General features: G+C 41.5%; 1 protein-coding gene across 1 annotated transcript in view; it reads right to left on the reverse strand.

Annotated features, from left to right (window-relative positions):
* The window catches only part of PTGR2 (prostaglandin reductase 2), a 16,067-nt gene extending 15,568 nt beyond the window's left edge, over positions 1–499 (reverse strand). The window contains exon 1 of the mRNA XM_027879590.1: positions 453–499. The gene's annotated coding sequence lies outside the window, so the exon portion shown is untranslated. The remainder of the gene's footprint in view (positions 1–452) is intronic.
* Positions 500–7,757: the final 7,258 nt, after the last annotated feature.

Genomic DNA, 7,757 nt, shown 5'->3' on the forward strand with positions numbered 1-7,757 from the left:
GCCAGAAGCTGCGGACGGAACAGCCCCGGGCGGGACACCGAGAGGGGCGAGAGGCAGCGCAGGGGGATCGGTCCTACGGGCTCATCTGGAGGCGCCGTGGCCTCCTCTCCTGCGGGATCGCTCCACCGCCCCGGGATCCGGGAGTTCAGTAAAGCTCCATTCCCGCTCCCGTTCCAGGGATCGGACGATCCCAGCAGCCTTTTCCAAGCGCCATACCTGTGTCCCCCCCTGCCCCGCAGCGAGGAGGCGCTAATCCCTGCGGAAACGACTCCTGGGAAGGAGGACCAGGTGGGCTCTGCTGCAGACCCCCGGTGTCCCCGGCACCGCTCCATTCCCCGATCCCCCGACACAGCTCCAATCCGCGGGACCCCCGGTGTCCCCCGGCACCGCTCCATTCCCCGGGTTCCCCGGTGTTCCCCGGCACCGCTCCATTCCCCGGGACTCCCCCTCACCTTGAGCCGCCCCGACCGCCCCCCAGCGACCAGCCCCGCCCCGGGCCCGCCGCGCGCGCGCGGGCCTTAAACAGGGAAAGGCCGCCCCCCCCCCCCCTTAAAGCGGCGATGCCCCGAGCCCGACCCGCCGGCTCGAAGGGCTGTGGCGGGTATTGCGGCTCATCCGCCGAATCCTAGAATCACACACGATCATACGGAATCGTTAAGGCTGGAAAAGGCCTCCAAGATTATCGAGTCCAACCTTTGACAGATTTACACCTTGTCAACTATACCGTGGCACTAAGTGCCACGTCCAGTCGTTTCTTTATCACCTCCAAGGATGGCAACTCTACCACCTCCTTGGAAAGTCTCTTCCAATACCCTGACAACCCTTTCCGTGAAGAAATTCTTACTGATGTCAACCTGAGCCTACCTTGGTGTAGTTTGAGACTATGTCCTCTCATCCTGTCGCTTGTTGCCTGGGGGAAGAGGCCAATCCCCACCTCACTACACCCTGCGCCTCCTTTTCTCCGGGCTAAACAAACCCAGTTCCCTCAGCTGCGCCTCATAAGGCCCACCACCAGCTCTGTTGCGCTTTTCTGGACTCCCTTCAGCACCTCAATGTCCTTCTTGCAGTGAGGGGCCCAGAACGAACGCAGCACTCGAGGTAAGGCTTAACCAATGCCAAGTACAGGGGGACAATCACTGCCCTGGTCCTGCTGGCCACGCTATTTCTGGTACAGACCAGGGTGCCATTGGCCTTCATGGCCACCTGGGCACACTGCTGGCTTGTGTTCAGCCGCTGCCGATCAGCACCCCGGGTACTTTTCTACTGAGCACTTTCCAGCTACTCTTCCCTGAGCCCGTAGTGGGGTTGTTGTGACCTAAGTGCAGGATACAGCACTTTATTAAACTGAGTCACTGAGAAAAGGCACTGAGAGTCTGTGAGGGTTTTTTCTTTGAGAGCACAGGTAAGACTAGGAGATGTTTCCTCCTTGTGTGTTCCAGTGGATGAGATTTTGTTCATTGCTGTGATATAGGGCTGTTTATAGCCATTCCTAAAATTCCAGAAAAATTTCTGTTCTGTCCAATATGATGTATTTTCTATATACCTGCTTTTTCAATGTTTGAGTACAGGTGAAGATGTTTCTTTCCTTAAAAAAGAGGCTGTAGAAAGAGCCATAGCTTTCCTGGGATGGGGCTCAGGTCCTGGTGCTGCCTGACAGGATTCCTAGGTGTATGCCCTACGTTATAGTGACTCACCATGCTGGAAGGGCAAACAGGTCTGTGAAGTGGCCACTGAGTCTGTGGCAATTACTGCGAAGCTTGGAGTGACCACTTAAGACTGGAAAAACTCTGACTAATGATCCTGATGACTTTGTACTCTACCTCTCACATAAAGGCAGGCAAATCCTTTCTGTTGTAGCTTTACCCAAAGCACTGTAATAAAGGTTTAAGTGAATGATTTTTATTTGTGCCACCATAATATACACAACTTTGCACTTCACATTAGTTAAAATGACATAACTGGAACTGAGATGGTCTAGGGGGTGAAAAATATTTAATTAATATTTATTTATACCTCCATACTTCTTTCCCCCCCAACTTGAATCAGTTGATCTAATGACAGGTCAACTTATTGCGATTACAATGCACTGAAAGCAGGTCTTCAAGGTTGAATACATCTTCATAGAGCGTATCTTGTGTTTAGGAGGCCTGCATTCAAATGAATGAGCACTGACTTGCCTCATACTTGTGCAAGAAAAAAGCAGCACAATTATTACAGAAATAATTATTTCAGAAAACAACGTTACATGTCACTACATGAGCAAACAGGAAAATGATGAATGTATTACTGGAGAGCACCCTGTTAATTTAGAAGTTGTGTATCTCAATGACTATTAACAATTGAAAGAAAAAGGGGGAAAGGGAAAAGGTATGCTCCATATGGGCACATGTACATATCTTTTTCCTCTGTAACCACAATACAACTCCAGGTATTTTATAAAAGTAGCAAACCCAACCCCGCTCCCCCAAAACCTTAAACCCTAAACCCAAACACATTAAATAGCATTTCAAAAGCTCTGTACAACCCCTCATTTTCTTGCCTAGCATAGTGGCTGTGTTTTCTCCACAAAAAAAGTTTATCCTAGAAGGTAGTTACAGATATCATCGCATTTTACTGTTTAACCCTTATGGTCAGGATCACCTCCCTTTGTCTCTTTTGTTAAGTAATTGTTAAGCAAAGCTACTGTAAAATCAGCTTGAGTGTGTATTTACACTGCAGTAGCTATTCTGCACTGACTTGCCTTGTGGATACATGTTCTACTCTAAAAATCCCTTTTTGTGGTTTAGCTTGATTCACCTCAGACTCAGCCACACAAATTCACCCCTTGTGTGAAATAAAACTGTCTACGCAAGCAGGCCATTGTGGAATAGCTGTTACATAACAGATATTAAGGGTTGTTACCACGTATAAACAAGGCTACATCAACCTGGATGTCATAATTTTAAAGTCAATCAGAGATGGGGCAGAGATGAAATGGAGAATGTCTTTGAGCTGGGAGATGGTTGAGGTGATTGTCAACAAACCATTGCTGCCTACCCAAATAGGGAATGTTATTCAGTTGAACCTTGTTTCACTGGACAGATCCTCAAGGTATTCTCTAACCAACTTCAGGCAAATTTGAGAAAGCAAAAACATTTCTTGCTCACCTAGTGGGATAAAAAATTAGTTCCATTTGATCCTTTTAGAAAGAAGAGGAAACTAAAAGTAAAAAAGGCTCATGGATACAAAGGCATTACCTCCCAAAATCATGTGTAAATTTGGACAAACTGTAAAAATGAAACACCTGCCTTGTTCAGTGATAAAAATCATATTACCATCAATTTTAGTGAAGCCAAAAGCAATAGTTAAAACAGAAGTAAAAAAAATTGAAGTCTCAAGGCTTTCTTTTTTTTTTCCTTCTTTAACTCACTGACTACAAATTACCTTTTTGTTCCTGTTTACCTGCCTCTAATATAGAAACAAACTTACATGTTCTGCCTATACCATGAGGCTTAGATGTTTTTAAAGTACAAAGTAATCCTGTTCATTTTCTAAGATTTGCTGGGCTCCTGGGTCATTTTGATGGGTCTACATCATAGTGGTTCACCCTTTACACATTGCCATGTTCATGGGTAACTCGCTCTTGGCAGATGTGTGCCCTTTCTTTGTTATTTCTAATAAATGTCACTATAATAAGTAGTCTTTAAATCTGTCTAGATGAATAATACAGATGTTACTTATGTAATTGAAGTGCAGGTTTTTGCAATCAAAATCCTCTGGGGTTTGCATGAGCTCTAAATGACACCAGACTCTTTAGCCTGTGTGTGTTAGGGAGCAAAGCGGTTATGAGGTCTCTCAGGAAACATCCTTCATGGACTCTGTGGATAGCAATGATCAATTAGATTACTCAAATCCAGCACAATTTAAATCTTGCTTTTTGGTGTAGCAAGTCTCTTAACGTGATAGAAAAATAAGGTGTCATCTTCTGCTGTGGGGAAGCATTTTTTCTAAGGGTACAGAAAGTTAGAGAAACGTTCTTTAAACTGTTCTGCAGAGAAGTGACGAAATGTTGATGGAGGTTTCTTGTGAAAAGGTGTGGTTCTCCATTTATAAAGCGGCCTTGTGGAAGAGCTCTGTGAACCCACTGTTCTTGGGTAACAAAATCAGTTCACTTGTCCTACAAATTTTAAAACACTGTTTCAAGCTGCAGTAGGAAAGACTATTGCAAAATTGCCTGTGGTAGACTTGATATTTCTGATTTTCTAAACTATTAGTTTACCAGTCTTCTGTTAAGTTCCTTGCCCTCTGTGCTGAGCCGGAAGACCAGACAATGAGAAACCTCCCTTGTTCACTCAATGCAATGTCAGCCAACAGCCTGAAGTCCTGCTGAGTGTAACTTGAGCTAACCCACGTATGTTTGCGTGAAACAGCTTAAGAGTTTGCAGATGATTTGTTCTGGCAGCTGAGCTGTGGTTGCAATAACTTCAGCAGAGGACAGTAACACCATAGGTCATTACAGCCATTTGCAGTGACTATTTGAATCAGTGTAAGTGATGCAATATATGAATGGAAAAATTTTAGCTTGAGACAGCTGTTGAGGTTGAACTGAGCTATTCAGCTGCCTGCATGACAGAGTGACATCCCATGCTGTGGAGTGCAGTTTAAAGATGATTTGTGAGCAACTCAGCTCCCTGTTGGCTGAAAATGTTGGAAAGGGTAGACTGCTGGGGAAAACACGTCGTCAGCTAACTCAAGATATACCATCCACTACTGAATTGTTTCTGCTTTTGCAGTTCATATTCATGCTTGTCCTGCAGTGTATTCAACAATGGATCCCTGATGGATCGAGCATTATCCTGAGGCAGAGATATTTGTGGGAAAGTTTTGCAGATGGACACTTAGTTGTCATATGAGACTAACGTCTTCTGGTGCTAATTGCTGAGTTAATCACAAAGTGAGCTTCATCTGTACAGGTAAGTATACAGATAAGTAATCGCAGCTTTTAATGATAACTTGTTTTTCTGATGTCTAATGATTGGGAAGGCCCCAACCCATCTTTCTTTCTCATCGTTTCAAAACCTTCATCTGTGTTCTGACTGGCCAAAGGGCATAGGTAGGATCTGGATTCACTCTGTCACAATTTTTGTGATGGTAAGGAAGCTTTGCTCTATAGACACACTTTGCTAGTCAGAGCTACTGATTTTGATACGGGTTTACACAGAAGACTATCTGTAGGTCAAATCTTGAGAAATCACATTCATTTTAAGGTAAATAACTTCTTTTGTTAATAAAGAAAAATATGTCACTAACGCACCTTGATATGTGGCTTAAAAGATTTTTCCATAAATGATGTTGAGCCTGATCTTTAACTATTTGGTATTTAATAATACCTTTTAAAACTGTAAAAAGTGAGCACCATATGTTATCATTTTAACCCGATACTGATTAGTACCATTTGACCATCATAAACTTTATTCGTAATTTTGCTTCCTTGTATGTCTGTGCCTTTTTTTCATCCTTAAGAGGAGAACCAAAATACTGAAATACTTGCTGCAGAGACTGATTTTCCTGTTTTGTTTCATTAGTGACAGTTTCTTAAATCCAAGTCACATTTTAGTGTATTTAATGTTTATAAATGACCTGAGTATACTGTAGATGAAAACTATCCTGTTGCTGTGCAGCATCATATCAGGATCACATCTTTCATTTTTTATTGCAGAACAGATGAGGAAATTAAGAACTTGTAGTTTTAGACCCACACTGCTAGATAAGCATCCTATATCTGTGTAGGAGCTTTCTTTCTTTATTGCTCTGTGTGCCGTTTCCATTTAATGATATGTCCCAGTCACACACATAAAAAAAAAGGTTCTACTACTACTTTTTAGAAATCTGCAACCAGTTAAGTAATACTATAAATATGATTAATCTTTCATACTCTAAGTTTCAGACTCTGTATCAGATCAAAACCAGCTTGAATTTTTCCAGTTTACTTTTCATCACTCATCTGTTGTAGACACCACTGAAAAGTTAAAATTTGAATGTTGTCATGGCCTGTAGTTGTTGTACATGCTTTGTTATGCAAAACTGTAATTCAAAACAGGAAAGATTGAAGGGTTTTTAAATGAATAATACTAATAATCTTGTAAGTATTTCTTCTTACTGCTATTTTTTCCACTTTGTCTAAAATATGCTGCAAGATTTGAAACAAAGTTCTTAAATTTAAGCGATCTCTTATTTTGTCTTGTTTCCCACGAATGTGAATGGAAATTTAGAACATTTAGTGAAAAGAAAACTAAATTTGTCATTTAGAAAGAACTGAGATTATTGTAAATTAAGATGGATTATGTGAGATTCCAAGATAGTAGACCATCCTGAAAAATGTGGGGAAGGAAGAAATGTGGTCACAAAAGGTCAAATGACATATTCAGAACACAGAATGATTTTTGTACAATCAAGCTTACACTGTGCTAAGATGTGTTTCTTTAGTTTAAAATTGCTGGCAGCAAATGGTCAAGACAATTGTTTCTATTTGAACACCATCATACATAGCATACTATCATATGTTTCTGAGGATAGAAAACATGAACACCATTTACTGAGAATGCAATCAATTGCTGCATCAGAGCAAGAGACAGCAGTGCATGACAGACTGTGCTGCGTGGTGAAATCCTAATATTAATAGAATATTTCATAGTATTCCTGTTATTTTTCATATTTGAAATTCAAATTAATTTTAAAACTGCTCTGTTCTTTTTTATATTTGCATCCTAATGCTAGGAGAGGTAATTCTAATGGCTTACAGAAGCACAAAAAGAATAATGTCTTCTAGAATCAGAAAAAAATTGTTCATATGAGGAATATCTATGGGGTTGTGGGAAGTTACATGTATATGTGGTATAGCTTCCTTATAAGACTTCTTGGTATGTTAATCCTTGATCAAATAGAATTGAAAAATCCATGTTTTAACCTATCCGTTTATGAAAAAACACATTTGGGATGTAGATGAAAGATGGAAGTTGATAAAAGGTGAATAAAGGCAGGTGTGGACAAGGAGAAAAATTAATTAGGAGGAAGCTTCTTCAGAAGGAACTTTCCTTGCACTAGGATCTGGTTTCTGCTGTGCTATTTCTGAAAAACAAGTACTGATTTGTGAAAGAGGACTATGCAAATTTACAAAGTCTCAAGATAACCAAAGGGATATTTTTGGAGCTCTGTGCAGGGCTTATTCCAGAGCTGCTGGATATAGGTAGAAAGCCACTCATCCATTTAGCTTATGGATGTTTCCTTCTGAAGACTTACAGCACTTAGTTGTTATCAGTCACTTACTTATCAGTAAATCATCTCTTGTATTTCACTGGCCTGGAAACGAGAATTTGCAGAGACATTCACCTGTTTTCTCTAAGGAAAAGAAGAGTGATCAGTAAGCACAGCTGGCCTGGAAGGAATTAATGGTGCCAGTTACTATATTCTTGAAGACTGTGCTTGCCCTCATTATCACGAGTGATAAAGCATTTTTTTGGACATGTGAAACTTAGATGACAACTGTTTTGAGTCTCTGCTTAGCAGCTGTAGTATAAGTGTGAGGGTTGTGTTTTTGAGGGTGATCAACAATTGGTAGCTGGAAGGGCTGAGGCAGCTCAGCAAAACAGGCTTCAGATTGTAACTGCACACCATGTTTCACCAGTGTAGCTGGTAGGCAGTAAAGTGGCTTCGTGCCATTTCTAAATGACTGACTCTCAGGGCATTTGGGGGGAAAATATTTGTGCATCTACTGAAGA

The sequence above is a fragment of the Empidonax traillii genome, unplaced genomic scaffold, assembly GCF_003031625.1.
Source record: "Empidonax traillii isolate 1590-97213 ecotype Southwest subspecies unplaced genomic scaffold, ASM303162v1 scaffold56:size2478089, whole genome shotgun sequence".
NCBI classification, from domain to species: domain Eukaryota; kingdom Metazoa; phylum Chordata; class Aves; order Passeriformes; family Tyrannidae; genus Empidonax; species Empidonax traillii.